Here is a 21,493-nt window from a genome sequence, read left to right as displayed (position 1 = left end):
TAAAACTCACCTCAGGCATCGTCGGCAGAACAAAAACTGTCCTGTTGATCAATACATATGCACATCCGCTAGCAAGGAAAAAAACAGCCCATAACGCCCAGTTCATTGCCACAATTACAGACATAAGGAGCACATACCCCTTATGGTATATGGTATTGACAGGGGACTTTAATTCTAATTTAATATACACCCCAGATGAAGATGAGAAGCTAGTAGCTGACAATATATACTGGAGTGTTCCACAACAATACCAGCTAAAGAGATCATCTCAGGACCCTGTAGGTCAATGCCTGGTAAATGCTTTAGAGTTTCTTGGATTGAGAGTAATAAACGGTAGAACACTGGATGACTTCCCACCAAAACATACATTCTTTGGAGGAAAGACACGATCTAGACTGGATTAAACAGCCATCTCATTAGCATTGATGCCATTACTCTCTCATGTTTCCATAGAGTACACAACCAGGAGTGATCATTCTTACCAGCATATACATTTCAGCTTAAAACTAGCCAAACATCAGGCAAATCCTACAATAGAATGAAGCATCTACACAATTGACCTAAAACATTTAAAATGGTCAAACAAAATCATAGAAGCACTCCAGATTAAATTAAACAGGTTGATAATGGATAGTGAATTTGAGGCCCCAAATAAAATCCAAGCTTGGGTAAAATTCACTTCAGATCTTACAACATTAATGCTGAGTAAACAACACAGGACTAAAAATCAAAAAACCAAAAATAAAATTAAACAAAAACCAACGGTAGGGCTGAGAGTCTTCAAATGCGAACTCAAAAAAGCCATCAGGAGGCTAAAATTAACATTCCTCGACCAAGCAGCCTGGGACAATGTACGTCAGCTGAGGAAAACATATAAAAAACAGTTATGGGAAGAAAAGAGAATCAACAATGACAAATTTTGGCCTGAATTTCTTTGTAGTGCAAAGAAAACCAACTTGAATACATTCTGGGAAATAATAAATAAATTGCATAGACTGATGAACACGCTATCGTCAAACATACAAGAATACGAGTGGGCTAAATTTCTAACTACAAAGTTTACAGAAATCCTAATTCCCGACAATCCAGCATTGAACAACCAGGAATTAGTTGAGGTAAAAAACATCTCGGAAATCATCATAGAAGGGGTCAGTGATAGAAGCAACTGAGGTGAGGTCAGTACAAGCTACTTAATAGTAAAAAAGGATTCTGGTGCTAACCCAATGGAGGAAAAAATGTAATTGCAGGGTAAAAATGGCACCAGTTCTCCCAATGCAAAGACAAACCAGTCCTCCATGTCAGCTAATGGAGTAATACGCACAATTCAGAAAAGTAGAGGAGACGGTGCTCCAGGACCTAATGGCATCCCACAAGCCATCTTAAAGAATGATCCATCCTTCTGGAGCGAGCATTTATTCAAGTTATTTAAAGAAATAGAGCTGCTAAATTGTATTCCACCTAATTGGCAGGGCTCGAAATTGACACCTATTTTTAAAGGAGGAAATAGAACAAATCCATTGAACTACAGGCTAATTTCCCTTTTAGATGTTGAAGCCAAATATCATGCCTCACTTATTTTGGAAGACCTGAAGGAATGGTCAAACAATCTCAAACTGATTCCAGTTAACCAAAAAGGTTTTAGGCAAGGCAGAGGGACGATTACGAACATCTTAGCTCTATCACTAATAGCAAACAAATGCAAGCGGAGGAAACAACTTCACCTCTGTTTTATAGACCTAAAGGCAGCGTTTCATAGTGTAGACCGTCACCTCCTCTGGAAAAAGCTGCGAGCCTGGAACATCCCGGAGAGGTTGCTACAAGGAATACTGCAATTCTACTCTAATACATGGATTAGAATCAAGATAGGAGACCGCTCCACACTATCCAGAAAGCTGATTATGACTAAAGGCCTTAAACAAGTTTGCGTATTGGTCCCACACCTTTTCAATTTTTTCCTGTCTGATCTTGCGCAGAGGCTAGATTGTATTAATTCCCATCCGCCGTAAATTGGTAAACTATTACTCACACATCTTTCGTATGCCGGTGATGTGGTGTTAATGAGTTTAACTAACATCGGTCTTCAAAGAGCTTTAAATGAAATGTCACACTATATCTCATCTAATAAATTAGAAATAAACATATCAAAAACCAAAACTATGTTGATTGGCAATCTCCGGAGAAGCAAGCTGCACATCTGGCTCATTGGCAACCAGTTAGAGGAAGTAAAAAGTTACTAATACTTGGGATTCTATGTAGACAATATACAAAATCATTTAGAGCAAAAAACGTACATGACACAGAGGACCAGTGCTCTTACTTTTGAATTCAGACAACTGGCAAAACAGTTGAATGGTCCATCTTATAAACCGCTGCTAGCGGTAATGGCGGCCAAAATCCTGCCAACACTAACGTATGCCAGTACCTCTTTTCATGGCAAAGACTCAGTCCTTTTAAACCAATTAATAGTCTCTACTTCCAAAAACGTTTTCCAGATACATCGGTCAGCTTCTCCGGCACAGGTTCGTCTTGAATGCGGTCTTACAAACAAAACTATAGGGAGAATGTAAACAACAATAAAGCTTTGGTATCGGCTGAAAATGAAAGCGGCCACCACACCCATTAATAAAGCCCTTTGGTCTGAAGTAGACGAGGACAGAAAATCTTCATACAATCAATATCTGTACAAATCCTTGCTAATAACCTGCACAACCGAGTTATGGAATAAAAACCTGCCATACCAGTCCTTCAAACAAGCAATAAACAAAGCAGCAAAAATTCATTCATTGCTGTTCGATAAAAGTATCTTCAGGTTAAGGTCGCAGGCTTGGATGGTGATTAATAATTATAAGATACTTGCACCAGCTCCTTACTTGAATATGACATTCTCAATTTACCTGAAGAAACAATTAATGGCAATACGTTTTAGAAAGTTACCGTCGACAGTGGATCAGCCTACCTGGGTGCACACAGGGCCTAAATCATGTCGACTTTGCGGTAATCACAAAGAGGATTTTATCCATAAAATCTGTATATGCAAAAAACTCTACAATGCACGAGTCACCTTACTTAGACAAACTTTTAACGCCAGAGGCATCAGGACCTGCAGAGCTGCAATGATTGCGGGCCGAAACCCATCTGACCCACACTTGAACTGTAAATTGATTAAATTCCTTAAAGTCTTTGACCAGGCCCTGACAACTGATTTTTTAAAAAGCGACTCCGAAGGTGGTAACGTTTGACTCCCTCAAGTACAGTGATTCTAACTTAAAAAAACAATAAAAAAACAAGTTTGTCAACAGGGTTGGAATTCTGGCAGTGCAAATGGACAAGAATCTCGATTAATAATTTTCATCAACTATGTATGATATTTTATGAGTTTCTTATTGATGTAAAGTGAACTTTTAAATGTCTTTCATATTGTTAAGGTTTTAATTGACCAAACAATAACATTTACTTTGTCTTTGACTTTGGGTCACTGTGCCACTGGATTCAAGGTAGCCTGGCTGATGAAGGGTAATACCCAGAAACCAGTCCCAGGATGCTTGTTTCCAGTTCAGGGAGGACCTGACTTGGCAGTTCGGGCTGGACTGTTCCCATAAGGCACAGGGTCAAGACTGATTTACATATGGTTGGGTCTAAACTGAAGTGGCATGGTGAGCAAAAGAATGATGGATTTAACCCAGATCTCTTGACTGGGGGTGAATGTTTTGATTTGTTCTGCATTCCGTCCATCAATTGTGTGTCTTTTGCTTTCTCGTCCTAAGTGCGCCAGGTATGCCCAGACGTGGGTCCTGGGCTCACTGTGCCACTGGAATCAAGCTATCCTGGCCGAAGAGGGGTGAAACCCCGAAACCGGCCCTAGGATGCTTGTTTCCGGTCCAGGGAGGACCTGGCTTGGCAGTTCGGGCTGGACTGTTCCCATAAGGTACGGGTCAAGACTGATTTGCATATAGCTGGGTCTAAACTGGGGTGGCATGGTGAGCAAAAGAACAATGGATTTAACCCAGATCTCTTGACTAGGGGTGAATGTATGATTTATTCAGCATTCCATCCATCATTTGTTTGCGTAGCGCTATAGTAGAGAAGGCCTCAAAATTTAGTTCACTATTGTTGCAAGGAATGTACTTCCACTACACCGATGGATGGACACATTACTTTGTACATGGCAGCCCCCACTTTACTGGTCTCCCTAACATCCTAGGGGTTGTATTACAGTACGGTACAGTGCAGTATGGTAGTGCCACTTTCAGGACCTTGTTGTGTTTATTAAAGGTCCCAACTGCATTTTTCATGTGCTGCAGACTTGATTATCAAACTTCTTCCATCTGACAAGCCAACCGTTTGCGAAAGGAGGCACTTTGGCCTCAAACACTTCCATGCTTCTTATTCTGGGGTCAAATGTTGCTCTGCTTTACCGCCCATCCAGAAAATCCATCTTGGTTAGCGGTAATTAAGACTCCTAGCCAGCAATAGGATATCTGCTTTATTGCTGAAGTTTTCCAGACGTGCCATAGACGCCTCCATCGCACTCTTGAGATTGAGAGGAGCTGAGCGGCCAGGTGAAAATTGAGGCCCGGCTTTGGGGCCTGCTTGGGAGGCTGTAGTGGACTGGTCATTCCTCCTTGCGGTTGGGATCGGCGAGGTGGTTGAGGACAGTGCTGGGCCACTGTACCGGGTGTTATTAACACTGAGCCTTTCGATGTGTCTGAAAGATCCTCAGTACGATACCTGCGGGGGGAGTGCGCTGACTTCAGACAGTTATAGAAATTGAGGCCCCGGTTCTGGGGCCTACCGACGGATATGCCGCATCCTCAGTGGACATCCCCGAACTAACTTCAGGTGACGCACTCGATAACGGACTGCCGGCCTCCCTCTCCCAGCCCTTTTTTGAACTGCGGCTCCGGCTACACTTCGCCAGACAGTCCCAAAGTGACTTTTTGACCCCCCCCGGGGTCCCCCTGGATCTGACACCACCGAGTGAGGGTGAAAATACACAGTAAATCGACGGACTTCAACACACACCAAGAGTGGGACTACAGAGGCCCCTTCCTAAATGACCTTTCTTTGAAGTGCCCTGCAATTTGCCTGCTGTGCTGTGCCTGCTGTGTGGAAGACCGCTTATCGTGACTTACAGGCCACATACAAAGTGCTCACAGAGTGGGACTGAATCATCCTGCTGCCGGGGATCGAGCACACTCCTTACAAATCCAGAAGACTCATCTGGAACGCCGACAGGCCGGCAGAGGACAAATCTCTTCCTTCACGAAGGCGGCGGCAATGACAGGTGTGTCCCTCAATATCCTCATGTCCTCCTGTCTCCTGCGCACTCAAGAGGGACACCACTTAAAGGCCTTAAATCCCAGACACAGAAACAGGCATGGAGAAGATGCCGACGCAACGTCAGGAGAAGATAAAATGTCGCAAGCTCGCCCTTCAGCCAAGACTCTTACTCTCGAAGATGTCATGGGGGCTATAGCAGGTGTTCAAACCTCGCTGGAGACTCGAATAGACTCTGTAAACATAGAAGTGACTCTCCTCAGGGCAGATCTGAAGAAAATGGACTCTAGAGTCAAAGACGTAGAAACCACAACGAAAGCCCTGGTGTCCGACACCTCTACTCTACAACAACAAGTAACCCAACTCCAGGACAACCAGAAAAGGATGGAGGAGCTCCTGGATGACTATGAAGGGAGGGCAAGGCTGAACAACATCCGTATCCTGGGAGTTCCTGAACGATCAGAAGGGCAAGCCGTGGATCTCTTTGTGGAGGACCTGGTGATCAACAAACTCCAACCCAAGCGCCTCTCTAGCTATTTTTCCATTAAGAGGGCCCACAGAGTCCCTGGAGGACGTCCAAGGCCTGGAGCCCCCCCATGGCCCATAATTGCTAGAGTCTTTAACTTTCGAGACAGGGACGTCATCCTACAGACGGCGCGGGCTGGACCATCAGTGAAGATAGATAATGCGAATATCACTTTCTTCCCTGACTTTACAGTTAAGGTGCAGCACAGAAACGCAGCTTCACAGCGGTTAAAAAAGCTCTACGCGACAAAGACATCAAATATTCCATGATGTTCCCAGCCAAACTTCGTGTGGAATCTGAGGGGAAATCATGGTTATTTCAGTCCCCAGAGGAAGCCTGGGAATTGTTGGAGGGCTGGCGTTCAGTGGGAAAACTGTCAGACATCCACAGCAACAAGGGACTCAACAATACCCAACAAGCTCCTCCAGTATCAAAAGAACACCACTCAGAAGAAGACCCAGATGGGAAGCTCTGAACTAGATAGCTGGACTTGATTTGTTTTCCAATAACACCACCAGGCCACATCTGAATTGGCAGCCTATACAGACTAGCTCTCTGGGTAAAGGCCGAATGCACCTATGCGACAATACCTCTCCTATGGAACTTATGCCTCTGACAACTAACATCAATACGGAAAGAAAACTATCTAAAGGATCAGACTAGAAATGTAAGCTTAAGTATACCATGACCATACCATGTTGCATGGGCGGGGAGTAGAGGTGGTTAGCCAGGCACCCTACTCATGACGGGGTGGGCGACAGGCACTCTGCCGTGTTGGGGAGTGGCAAGTTGGAATTCCACTGGCAGGGGGGCAGGGAAGGGGTTAAGGGGTGGAGGAGGTGGGGTAGTTGGGGTTTTCTTTGTTATAGTTGTATTCACACAGAGCATCCAAATGAACTCAATTCTGCCGCGGTCATGCACTAGACTGCATACATCGTCCATACACTCAAGGGGGAGGGATGGGAGAGGGTTTATCAGTAAAGTTACGCTAAATAAGTCTCCCAGATTGGAAAGGGTGGGCGCATCACTAACAATCGCGTTGCATTCCCCCTCTGTTCTACATCACTACCATGACAGATACGAGAAGCACTAAGTTATCCAGAATGACGTGGAACGTTAATGGCCTGGGGAGTAAGATAAAAAGAGGGGTGGTCCTACAATAACTAAAGAGGCAATCACCCAATTTGATACTATTGCAAGAAAAACACCTGGTGGGACATAGTTGCAAGGCTCTTAACAGATGGGGATACAAACTTTTGACCCATGCAGGGTTCACCTCAGGTTCCAGGAAAACGGGGATCCTCGTATGCAAAAATCTGTCCTTTACGCCCACCCGTGTTTGGACTGACCCACAGGGTAGATTTGCTGTTTTAGAGGTGTCATGTGAGGGCAAATTATTAAATGTAATATCAGTGTATCTTCCGCCCTCGCTGGATAGGTTAGCACTGCAAGATTTGGGCAAAATTCTCATAGATCTTCCCCCGGGTACCCTAATACTGGGTGGAGACTTCAATATGATAATTGACGAGAGGCTCGACCAACACCCCCAGAAACCATCTCCCCAATGAAGCACACACATAGCTGACTTCACCCAAGCAATGGGTCTCATGGACATCTGGCGCACACTAAACCCCACCACCGTCTATTTCACGCACTACTCCAACGCGCACAAAAGTATGTCCTGCATTGACTCTTTTTTCCCTTTCCTAGCAGATATAGGCCAATTTCAGCACCCCCGGGGACTCCCAATAGGTATCTCGGACCATTCCCCTCTCAGGTTGGAACTTACCTTTCATCGACTCAGTACCCGAGGCCCTTTTGTTATTAACCCATGGCTCCTTACAATCCCAGACATCAAAGAGGATCTTGTGGAACACACAGACCATTCCTTCAATGAAAATGTTGGCTCTGTGGACTCAGCAAACACTATCTGGGAGGCCTATAAGGCAGTGATTAAGGGACACGCATTAGCATTGAAGGGCAGATATCTTAGGAATCAAAATACACAGCTGACTCAATTAGAATGCGACCTGCTTCAACTGGAAATAGAACATAACACTTACCCCTCAGAAACTACAACACGCAATCTCTAGAACAAACAACTAGAATATAAGGCCCTTGCACGTGAAAAAACTCAGGCAAGACTCCTCCGCACCCGCCATAAAGTGTACAAGCTTGGTGAAAGAGCGTGGGAAAATGCTGGCTTGGCTAGAACGACGAGATCAGTAAGCTAAATGGGTCCCAGAACTCCTACTAGAGGACGGGAAACAGATAACGGATCCACAAGAGGTAGCAGAAACATTGCAGACCACCTGGAGGCGGTATATACCTCCAAGACTGTCACCTCCTCTGACGACTCACGTCAACTCCTAGAAGAAATGACTCTACCCACACTCTCAGACAGTGACAGGGAAGCTCTGGATGCCGACATAACAGCAGACAAGATCTGTAAAGCCATATTTGCTATTTATTCGGGGAAGGCAATGGGACCCAATGGGAGTTTCTCAAGGGAATGGCCCTCAAAGTGGCCCCACACCTAAAAAAACATGTATTAGGAGAGTCTGGCACAAGGTGTTTTTCCCTTAGATCAAAGATTAGCATCTATTGTCGTTATTCATAAGTCCGGCAAACCGGTGACCAAGTGTGGCTCATATAGACCCATATCCCTAATAAGCTCACAAGCCAAGGTGTTAGCCAAACTTCTTGCGTCCCGCCTGATCGCAGTCCTCCCTTCGCTGGTCTATGACGACCAATTGGGGTTCATACCAGGCCGTAACACCGCTTTAAATATCCGTTGAGTCCACAACGTACTTTGTAGGCAACCATATCTACAAGAAGACGCGGTCATATTGTCATTAGATGCCGGCATGGCGTTTGATTCAATAGAATGGCCCTACCTCTTAGAGGTCTTGGCGAGGTTTGGTTTTGGTCCTCGATTTAAAAAATGGGTGGCACTACTGTACACTGCACTGTTGGGGCAAGTCAGGGTAAATAATCATACCTCACGCACATTTGCCTTGCAGAGAGGGACCAGACAGGGATGTCCCCTATCTCCCCTATTATTTGCGCTGACTCTTGAGCCACTTGCGCACTGGGTGAGATGTGATGTCTCGATACGTAGAATGCAATGGAGCAAGGATAAGGAAGATAAAATCTCGTTCTATGCTGACAATATCTTGATTTATTTGGTGTCCCCACAGGCATCACTCAACAGCCTGCTCCTCGTCATTACTAACTTTGGTAAATATTCGGGGTACACCATCAATTGTCCGAAGTCGGTACTCTACGTCTTACATGGCCCCCCGCCTAAACTGCCTTGTGGCTACACGATTGAATGCAGGACAATGTCATACATTCACCCCAGCAAAAACAACAGTTGATGGACAGAATGCAGGACAATGTCATACATTCACCCCAGTACAGAGATCTGGGCCTAAATCCATCTTTTTTTGCTCAACATGCCGTTCCAGTTTGAACCCAGCCATATGCAAATCAGTCTGGGCCCTGTGAGCAAAATAACGATGGATTTAACCCAGATCTGTGACTGGGGGTGAATGTTTTGCCAATGTGCAACATTCCGTCCATCATCTTGTGTGTTTTGCTGTTTACCCTATGTGGGAAGGGTATGCCCAGACGTGGGTCCCGTGCTCACTACACCACTGGAGTCAAGCTATCCGGGCTGAAGAGGGGTGAAACCCCAAAACCGGTCCTACGATGCTTGATTGCGGTACAGGGAAGACATGGCTTGGCAGTTCGGGCTGGACTGTTCCCATGAGGCCCAGGGTCAAGACTAATTTGCATATGGCCATGTCTGAACTGGGGTGGCGTGGTGAGCAAAATAACGATGGATAAACCCAGATCTGTGACTGGGGGTGAATGTTTTGCCAATGTGCAACATTCCATCCATCATCTTGTGTGTTTTGCTGTTTGCCCTATGTGGGAAGGGAATGCCCAGACGTGGGTCCCGTGCTCACTACGCCACAGGAGTCAAGCATTCCGTCCATCATCTTGTGTGTGATACATTCACCCCAGTACAGAGATCTGGGCCTAAATCCATCGTTTTTTTGCTCACCATGCCATTCCAGTTTATTCAGCATTCCGTCCATCATTTGTTTCAGTAGCACTTCTCACCCTAAGTTGGATGGTTATGCCCAGACGTGGGTCTATTGCTCACTGTGCCACTGGATTCAAGCTAGCCTCGCTGATGAAGGGTAATACCCAGAAAATGGTCCCAGGATGCTTGTTTCCGGTACAGGAAGGACCTTTCTTGGCAGTTCGGTCTGGACTGTTTCCATGAGGCACAGGGTCAAGACTGATTTGCAAATGGCTGGGTCGAAACTGGGGTGGCATGGTGAGCAAAAGAACGATAGATTTAACACAGATCTCTGGACTGGGGTGAATGTATGATTTATACAGCATTCTGTCCATCATTTGTTTGCGTAGCACTTTTCACCCTAAGTGGGATGGGTATGCCCAGACGTGGGTCCCTTGCTCACTGTGCCACCGGATTCAAGCTCGCCAGGCTGATGATGGGTAATACCCAGAAACCGGTCCCAGGATGCTTGTTTCTGGTCCAGGAAGGACCTGGCTTGGCAGTTCGTTCTGGACTGTTACCATGAGGCACAGGGTCAAGACTGATTTGCATATGGCTGGGTCAAAACTGGGGTGGCATGGTGAGCAAAAGAACAATGGATTTAACCCAGATCTCTTGACTGGGGGTGAATGTATGATTTATTCAGCATTCCTTCCATCAATTGTTTGCGTAGCACTTTTCACTTTAAGTGGGATGAGCATGCCCAGACGTGGGTCCCTTGCTGACTGTGCCACTGGATTCAAGCCAGCCTGGTTGATGAAGGGTAATACCCAGAAACCGGTCCCAGGATGCTTGTTTCTGGTCCAGGAAGGAACTGGCTTGGCAGTCCGGTCTGGACTGTTCCCATGAGGCACAGGGTCAAGACTGATTTGCATGTGGCTGGGTCTAAACTGGGGAGGCATGGTGAGCAAAAGAGCGATGGATTTAACCCACATCTCTAGACTGGGGGAGAAGGTATGATTTATTCAGCATTCCGTCCATCATTTGTTTGCGTAGCACTTTTCACCCTAAGTGGAATGGGTATGCCCAGACGAGGGTCCCTTGCTCACTGTGCCACCGGATTCAAGCTCGCCAGGCTGATGATGGGTAATACCCAGAAACCGGTCCCAGGATGCTTGTTTCTGGTCCAGGAAGGACCTGGCTTGGCAGTTCGTTCTGGACTGTTACCATGAGGCACAGGGTCAAGACTGATTTGCATATGGCTGAGTCTAAACTGGGGTGGCCTGGTGAGCAAAAGAACAATAGATTTAACCCAGATCTCTTGACAGGGGTGAATGTATGATTTATCTAGCATTCAGTCCATCATTTGTTTGTGTAGCACTTTTCACCCTAAGTAGGATGGGTATGCCCAGAGGTGGGTCCCTTGCTCACTGTGTCACTGGATTCAAGCTAGCCTGGCTGATGAAGGGTAATACCCAGAAACCGGTCCCAGGATGTTTGTTTCCAGTACAGGAAGGACCTGGCTTGGCAGTTTGGTCTGGACTGTTCCCATGAGGACCAGTGTCAAGACTGATTTGCATATGGCTGGGTCTAAACTGCTGTGGCATGGTGAGGAAAAGAACAATGTATTTAACCCAGATCTCTTGCCTGGGGGTGAATGTATGATTTATTCAGCATTCCGTCCATCATTTGTTTGCGTAGCACTTTTCACTCTAAGTGGGATGGGTATGCAATTCCAAGCTTGGGGAATTAAACTGTCAAGACCAACCATACCACGTAATCCTGGCCCTTTGACTATAAATTGTAACTGCAAAAAGAATCACGGACCAAGTCAAAGAGAAAACAAGCAGCAGGTATTTACAGTTCTACAGGAGCAAAAGGTAGCAGCTTAACAACCTCGCAGAGGAGAGAAGTGCATAACGACCAAACGGCAATGATTGACCCAAACCAAGACAGATGGAGCTGGCTGCCAGGAGCGTTAAGATCAGACAAGGGCTACTGACCAATGGAAAAGCTAGCCGATAAGCTAGACTTAGGAACCATACATCTGCTCTCCTGGAACATCGCTGGGGCAAAAAAATGGCTTGAAAACGGCTGCCACCCTAAATATTGGGAAACATGCGACATAATAGCGCTTCAGGAAACATGGGCATTGAATGACTTACACTTGGCAGGTTACATACACTACACAGTAACTGCATTAAAAACTAAGATTTATGGACAGCCGAAAGGGGGATTGGCAATCTACATATCCACTGCATTAAACATCGAATCGGAACAGATTGTCTCTTCGGGACCAAATATACAATTAATAAAACTCACCTCAGGCATCGTCGGCAGAACAAAAACTGTCCTGTTGATCAATACATATGCACATCCGCTAGCAAGGAAAAAAACAGCCCATAACGCCCAGTTCATTGCCACAATTACAGACATAAGGAGCACATACCCCTTATGGTATATGGTATTGACAGGGGACTTTAATTCTAATTTAATATACACCCCAGATGAAGATGAGAAGCTAGTAGCTGACAATATATACTGGAGTGTTCCACAACAATACCAGCTAAAGAGATCATCTCAGGACCCTGTAGGTCAATGCCTGGTAAATGCTTTAGAGTTTCTTGGATTGAGAGTAATAAACGGTAGAACACTGGATGACTTCCCACCAAAACATACATTCTTTGGAGGAAAGACACGATCTAGACTGGATTAAACAGCCATCTTATTAGCATTGATGCCATTACTCTCTCATGTTTCCATAGAGTACACAACCAGGAGTGATCATTCTTACCAGCATATACATTTCAGCTTAAAACTAGCCAAACATCAGGCAAATCCTACAATAGAATGAAGCATCTACACAATTGACCTAAAACATTTAAAATGGTCAAACAAAATCATAGAAGCACTCCAGATTAAATTAAACAGGTTGATAATGGATAGTGAATTTGAGGCCCCAAATAAAATCCAAGCTTGGGTAAAATTCACTTCAGATCTTACAACATTAATGCTGAGTAAACAACACAGGACTAAAAATCAAAAAAACAAAAATAAAATTAAACAAAAACCAACGGTAGGGCTGAGAGTCTTCAAATGCGAACTCAAAAAAGCCATCAGGAGGCTAAAATTAACATTCCTCGACCAAGCAGCCTGGGACAATGTACGTCAGCTGAGGAAAACATATAAAAAACAGTTATGGGAAGAAAAGAGAATCAACAATGACAAATTTTGGCCTGAATTTCTTTGTAGTGCAAAGAAAACCAACTTGAATACATTCTGGGAAATAATAAATAAATTGCATAGACTGATGAACACGCTATCGTCAAACATACAAGAATACGAGTGGGCTAAATTTCTAACTACAAAGTTTACAGAAATCCTAATTCCCGACAATCCAGCATTGAACAACCAGGAATTAGTTGAGGTAAAAAACATCTCGGAAATCATCATAGAAGGGGTCAGTGATAGAAGCAACTGAGGTGAGGTCAGTACAAGCTACTTAATAGTAAAAAAGGATTCTGGTGCTAACCCAATGGAGGAAAAAATGTAATTGCAGGGTAAAAATGGCACCAGTTCTCCCAATGCAAAGACAAACCAGTCCTCCATGTCAGCTAATGGAGTAATACGCACAATTCAGAAAAGTAGAGGAGACGGTGCTCCAGGACCTAATGGCATCCCACAAGCCATCTTAAAGAATGATCCATCCTTCTGGAGCGAGCATTTATTCAAGTTATTTAAAGAAATAGAGCTGCTAAATTGTATTCCACCTAATTGGCAGGGCTCGAAATTGACACCTATTTTTAAAGGAGGAAATAGAACAAATCCATTGAACTACAGGCTAATTTCCCTTTTAGATGTTGAAGCCAAATATCATGCCTCACTTATTTTGGAAGACCTGAAGGAATGGTCAAACAATCTCAAACTGATTCCAGTTAACCAAAAAGGTTTTAGGCAAGGCAGAGGGACGATTACGAACATCTTAGCTCTATCACTAATAGCAAACAAATGCAAGCGGAGGAAACAACTTCACCTCTGTTTTATAGACCTAAAGGCAGCGTTTCATAGTGTAGACCGTCACCTCCTCTGGAAAAAGCTGCGAGCCTGGAACATCCCGGAGAGGTTGCTACAAGGAATACTGCAATTCTACTCTAATACATGGATTAGAATCAAGATAGGAGACCGCTCCACACTATCCAGAAAGCTGATTATGACTAAAGGCCTTAAACAAGTTTGCGTATTGGTCCCACACCTTTTCAATTTTTTCCTGTCTGATCTTGCGCAGAGGCTAGATTGTATTAATTCCCATCCGCCGTAAATTGGTAAACTATTACTCACACATCTTTCGTATGCCGGTGATGTGGTGTTAATGAGTTTAACTAACATCGGTCTTCAAAGAGCTTTAAATGAAATGTCACACTATATCTCATCTAATAAATTAGAAATAAACATATCAAAAACCAAAACTATGTTGATTGGCAATCTCCGGAGAAGCAAGCTGCACATCTGGCTCATTGGCAACCAGTTAGAGGAAGTAAAAAGTTACTAATACTTGGGATTCTATGTAGACAATATACAAAATCATTTAGAGCAAAAAACGTACATGACACAGAGGACCAGTGCTCTTACTTTTGAATTCAGACAACTGGCAAAACAGTTGAATGGTCCATCTTATAAACCGCTGCTAGCGGTAATGGCGGCCAAAATCCTGCCAACACTAACGTATGCCAGTACCTCTTTTCATGGCAAAGACTCAGTCCTTTTAAACCAATTAATAGTCTCTACTTCCAAAAACGTTTTCCAGATACATCGGTCAGCTTCTCCGGCACAGGTTCGTCTTGAATGCGGTCTTACAAACAAAACTATAGGGAGAATGTAAACAACAATAAAGCTTTGGTATCGGCTGAAAATGAAAGCGGCCACCACACCCATTAATAAAGCCCTTTGGTCTGAAGTAGACGAGGACAGAAAATCTTCATACAATCAATATCTGTACAAATCCTTGCTAATAACCTGCACAACCGAGTTATGGAATAAAAACCTGCCATACCAGTCCTTCAAACAAGCAATAAACAAAGCAGCAAAAATTCATTCATTGCTGTTCGATAAAAGTATCTTCAGGTTAAGGTCGCAGGCTTGGATGGTGATTAATAATTATAAGATACTTGCACCAGCTCCTTACTTGAATATGACATTCTCAATTTACCTGAAGAAACAATTAATGGCAATACGTTTTAGAAAGTTACCGTCGACAGTGGATCAGCCTACCTGGGTGCACACAGGGCCTAAATCATGTCGACTTTGCGGTAATCACAAAGAGGATTTTATCCATAAAATCTGTATATGCAAAAAACTCTACAATGCACGAGTCACCTTACTTAGACAAACTTTTAACGCCAGAGGCATCAGGACCTGCAGAGCTGCAATGATTGCGGGCCGAAACCCATCTGACCCACACTTGAACTGTAAATTGATTAAATTCCTTAAAGTCTTTGACCAGGCCCTGACAACTGATTTTTTAAAAAGCGACTCCGAAGGTGGTAACGTTTGACTCCCTCAAGTACAGTGATTCTAACTTAAAAAAACAATAAAAAAACAAGTTTGTCAACAGGGTTGGAATTCTGGCAGTGCAAATGGACAAGAATCTCGATTAATAATTTTCATCAACTATGTATGATATTTTATGAGTTTCTTATTGATGTAAAGTGAACTTTTAAATGTCTTTCATATTGTTAAGGTTTTAATTGACCAAACAATAACATTTACTTTGTCTTTGACTTTGGGTCACTGTGCCACTGGATTCAAGGTAGCCTGGCTGATGAAGGGTAATACCCAGAAACCAGTCCCAGGATGCTTGTTTCCAGTCCAGGGAGGACCTGACTTGGCAGTTCGGGCTGGACTGTTCCCATAAGGCACAGGGTCAAGACTGATTTACATATGGTTGGGTCTAAACTGAAGTGGCATGGTGAGCAAAAGAATGATGGATTTAACCCAGATCTCTTGACTGGGGGTGAATGTTTTGATTTGTTCTGCATTCCGTCCATCAATTGTGTGTCTTTTGCTTTCTCGTCCTAAGTGCGCCAGGTATGCCCAGACGTGGGTCCTGGGCTCACTGTGCCACTGGAATCAAGCTATCCTGGCCGAAGAGGGGTGAAACCCCGAAACCGGCCCTAGGATGCTTGTTTCCGGTCCAGGGAGGACCTGGCTTGGCAGTTCGGGCTGGACTGTTCCCATAAGGTACGGGTCAAGACTGATTTGCATATAGCTGGGTCTAAACTGGGGTGGCATGGTGAGCAAAAGAACAATGGATTTAACCCAGATCTCTTGACTAGGGGTGAATGTATGATTTATTCAGCATTCCGTCCATCATTTGTTTGCGTAGCGCTATAGTAGAGAAGGCCTCAAAATTTAGTTCACTATTGTTGCAAGGAATGTACTTCCACTACACCGATGGATGGACACATTACTTTGTACATGGCAGCCCCCACTTTACTGGTCTCCCTAACATCCTAGGGGTTGTATTACAGTACGGTACAGTGCAGTATGGTAGTGCCACTTTCAGGACCTTGTTGTGTTTATTAAAGGTCCCAACTGCATTTTTCATGTGCTGCAGACTTGATTATCAAACTTTTTCCATCTGACAAGCCAACCGTTTGCGAAAGGAGGCACTTTGGCCTCAAACACTTCCATGCTTCTTATTCTGGGGTCAAATGTTGCTCTGCTTTACCGCCCATCCAGAAAATCCATCTTGGTTAGCGGTAATTAAGACTCCTAGCCAGCAATAGGATATCTGCTTTATTGCTGAAGTTTTCCAGATTTTCACAAAATCTTTTGCAGAGTATGTCTTCAGAGAACAGACCGTGCAAAGCTTTGTTTATTGCACTTGCGGAGAGTGGTAAGTTCATCTTGTAGGTTGCTATTGTGGCTAAATTATATTCCTGTTTATTTCTCCACCATGAGTGTTTATAAAGCCACAATAGTGAATCCCACTCAAATAGTGGGCAGTGATTGTAACAAGGTGCGGTTATCCTTACATGTTTTAGAACATCATCAAACATATACATTTGTAATCATTCACAAATTCTGATCTGACCCCTTCTTATTCTGCAAATGGTTGAAGAGTTACTTCCCTTCCATGATGTGAAGGGGAATGGCTCATACTTACATTTGGTGGGGCCCTCGGATTGGGGCATTTGCCACAGGGGGGAAAGAGGTTTTCCATGTGAAGAGAACAAAGAGATAAGTGTGCATTTGCACAGCTGACTCTATTCCCTCGGTTTGCAATTCTATGCCATGTAGACCTTTAGCAGGAATAGGAGCTTGGGGATGAGGGTGGAGAGGATGTCTCATGACATGCCCAATAGAACACCTGAAACCATTGGCTGGTGACCTTACTATGTGCATTCTGAGAATGTTGGTGAACTACAAAAAAAATTTACAAAGTAAATTCAAGAGGAGAGTTCAATCTCTGCCTTAAATTAAAAAACATTTTTAACGTGACCTTTATTGTTTTATCCCTGAATTTGAGTGCCAGCTTCCAAAGTTCTCACTAGTGTGATCACTTCACCATGTTTCATTAAGGAACATTTTCCAGTCCTGGACTGTTATCCTACAAATCATCGGTATCAGTTGTGTAAATCTAATTAGAAATTTGGATGCAAACTAAGGCTACAACACCAAAAATCCATTAAGTTGTCACACGTAATCTCTAGACTGCAAAGAATGTCCTTAATGAAATAAGAGTCATGATCACCCTATTTCTAGCAGTGGTGAGGTACTAGGGAGGGTGGCAAGGGAAGGTCAAAGCCTTAAATTATCTTTGATGGAAATGACATCACAGGAAGTTGTAATATAGAAGTGCCATCATGGAAAGTGACAGAATGTGGTATGGGGAATGATGACGGACTTCTGGTCAGATATAAGTGGAGCATAGAAAATGAGTTAGCACAGTACTTGAGTATAAAAAGAGGCTGGTAATTTTTTACTGATTTTAGTTCATGTGGACCAAGGCTGGTAATGGGAGCTGGTGCTGACACTAACAGTATAAAGTTGATGGTTGCACATCCAAGAGCTTGAATGCCCAGGAGAAACGGTCATCCACATTGTATCTTGCAATTTGCAGATGACACAGTCATCCTTGACTGTACCACCCAAAGCCTTCAGTGTTCGCTTAATAACCTACACATTTACTGAAAAGCTAATAAACTTGAAACAAATCATGAAAAGACCAAAGAGTTCACTTTCTGAAAAAATGCAGCATCATTCAAACATGGAAGTTGGGCCCCCATTTGATTTCTTTGTAGATACTACAGGAGCGACCCGTTGACCCAAATGAACTGGGGTAGAAAACATTTTATGGCAACAGATGCCATGTAGGTGTCATTAAAAGTAAGGATATAACCAAAGTAATGTATATATGAACTATACTTTATCACAATAATGTTTAAGGTAGCATAAAGAAGGCATGAATAGAAAACCAATAGGTGTTCAGTGTATCAAGTGAACACGCAACGCACACAAGTGGTGCAAGAAAGTGATCACAATAAATGAGACTGCAAAAAGATCAACAATAATTTCTTTTGGAAGGGGAGAGATGTTTCAAATGAGTCAAGTTTAGAAATGATCAATGATTGTCTTTTTCACAGAATGGCTGCTGACAGTGTTTCAACCCACGTCAATCAAACAGGTCATCATGAGGACAAAACAAAGGATGACAAAGCACAAAGGATAAATGACTGCATAAAAAAGCAAGACAAAGGTAAATCTGAAATATTCCTAAAAGGAAGTACTTGTATGTAATTGAATATATGGTCACATCTGAGAAATATCTGTTGTTTAACATGATAACAAACCTGAACAATAAAAAACAGACATGCAACTGGTCACATTGATTACTAAATTAGTGGTAAGAATAAGTGAGAGTGCACACACAGTGTCACACAAGTGATTACATTCAAGATGTGTTTGTGGCAAACAAGAGATCTCTAAATTAAGAAAAAGTGAGTAATGCAAGGTGTTCACACATCTAGATAAATCCAGAGGCTACCATTCAAACTCTATCGCCATATTGTCAACACTAATGGCAGATATAAGTTTGTTGAAGGTAGATTAGATAGTAGACCCTTACCGTTTGATAGCGTATATGCTCCTAACATGGGACAAGTGAAATTTTACTTGCCCCTTACCCCCTAATAGTAAATTGGTCCAACTGCCCAGCACTTATAGGAGGTTATTTTAATGGAATGGTAGATGTACAATTAGAATCCTCTCTTCCGCCCTCCCCAATTCCCCTGTGCATCTGATTGCCAAGCCATTTGGGACTGGTTAGCTCATTGGTCCTATGGGGACGTTTGGCGACATAAACATCTAATACTACAGGAACAATATACTCGATAATCCATGATGCTCATGTCCGCTTCGAGCACATTGTTTGCCCCTTTACTTTGCTTCAGAAGACTGGCATGGTAGAAAATCTATGCAGAACAATTTCAGACCACAACCCACTGTTGTTGCATATAATATGGGAAGAGGTATAGCACCCATACCCACATGGTGGTTGCAATGCAAGACATTGAAGGACCAGGTATTTAGCTTGTGAGTTGAGGAGCTTATAGGGCGTTCCTTTAAGGAGAATGTGACAAGCCTTTAAAAATAGCCATTCATGAACACTGTATCTAGACTTCGATGGGGATCAAAAACAGATAGACAGCACACCAAAGCTGACAAATCAGGCAAGCTTTTGGCCTGGTTGGTAAACACCAGTAGATGAGGGTGCTCACTCACAGCAGTCACAAGGCGGCATTAGCACTGCATTTTAGCTACTATGAACAGCTGTAAGCCAACTGCAATAAAGGGTTAGATTCTGCTATGGATGACTTCTTAAGGGACATCCCATTCCCTCTGCTGACAGGCTGAAGGAAGTGACCCAATTTGAGCCACCCGGGTAACTCGCGACCTCCTCTAGCCTTCCAATAATGAAGAGTCGACACAGTAGAGAATACAAGTAAACTAGTTTATTCACAGAATACACTGCAGTGGAGTCCAATCTGACCAGCTTCCTATGATGGCTGACGAGGAACTGACTCTAACAAGCATAAAGTTACATCATGTATGTTGCGGAGCCCACAAATACCCGCTTACAAAGGAATAACACTGATAGATGTCGTAATAAAATGGGGGTACTGTTGAATAATGGATCCAGACACCAGTAGAAATATACAAAAATAGTGTCTTTAATGCAGCACCGCATCCAACGTCTTACCTCAAGGTTCAGCAGAAGTAAACTGAACTATAAGGCATTCTAAATTCTATAAACATCCTAGCAACAGTGCAACACATTTGAAAAGCAACAGGAAAGAAATTCACTGAGATTATAACAGGTACAGAACATAAGTTTTGATTCTGCAGCCTGGCAAAAGTTATCTACTATCCAAGGTCGTCTGGCTTATCCTCCCCTCTAGACAGGTGGGATAATAATAATCCACATTTGTAAAGCGCAAACAATCACCCATAAGGGTCTCTAGGCGCTGGGGGCCATCGGGAAGATTAAGCAAGCTATTTCCCAGAGTCACATGGTGCTGGGCTAATCTGCCACCGGCGCCAGAGATCGGACCGTGATCCCCAGATTCTGGAGTCAGTCGCCCTGGCCGCGGCGCCACATCTCTTCCCTTGGGAGAAGGCCTCTATGTAACAGAAAAAGCATGCGTTAATGAGCAAGTCTCAACATTGGAGAAACAAAACTTACTAAGGACCATTTCCCATAAATGAGCAAATAACAGTTTCGATTATAATAGAAAATGGCGTCTTCGAGAACTAAAATGGTGGCACAGTTGTCAGCCTAACAAACACAACATCTGCATTTACTAAATGCTAACATAATTTTGGGTGAAATGCGAGTAATTAGGCAGTAATACATTTCAATTCTAACAGACCCTCCTTTTTACATCCAACGTAAAGAAGAAAATGACACTAAACATCAGCAGTACAAGTGACATCAACAGTAGAACCTGAAAGGGAAGTAGTTCAATCAAAAACATTTTCATCGATGTGCATAATAGTATCAAGCTCCTTTTATAGCATAATGGTTTCATTGGTGTCATGAATGGAAACCCTTTTTGGAGAGAGATAAGTAGTATAGTACGAACAACATAGAGGGAGGCACTGAATCAGAACACAACAACAAATTAAGAATACAATAAAATATATCACCTTTTCGACATTCCAACCTCAGCCACCAAATAGAGACCAATTTATGTTACCGCTTTCCATTCCTCTGACATTTCCCAGGATATCAAAAATATGCTGAGTGATATTCCTTTCCATATTTGTGATACAGACCACACACTGCTCTCCCATTACTGCGCATACACCACCATTCTTAGCTAAAATAAAGTCGACTGCATATCTCGTTTGTTCAGAGTATATGGGCATACTTTCCAACTGGGTGGTGATGTCCTGTAAAGCTGCCACTGTAGAATTAGATAACATTTGCAACTTACACCCAAAATACTCTCTAGCTCGTTCACCCCTGGCCATGGCGGTGCCACCGAATGTAATAATAGAGGAAAGGATATATCCAAAAGTGATACCATTACTATAATTATTAACTTCCAAATCGGTAATGACCTCACAAAATTCCCTGGTCAATGTTCTTTTAC

Source organism: Triturus cristatus, chromosome 2_2 (assembly GCF_964204655.1).
Source record: "Triturus cristatus chromosome 2_2, aTriCri1.1, whole genome shotgun sequence".
Classification (NCBI taxonomy): Eukaryota; Metazoa; Chordata; class Amphibia; order Caudata; family Salamandridae; genus Triturus; species Triturus cristatus.
Note: the sequence above shows the minus strand (reverse complement) of the source record.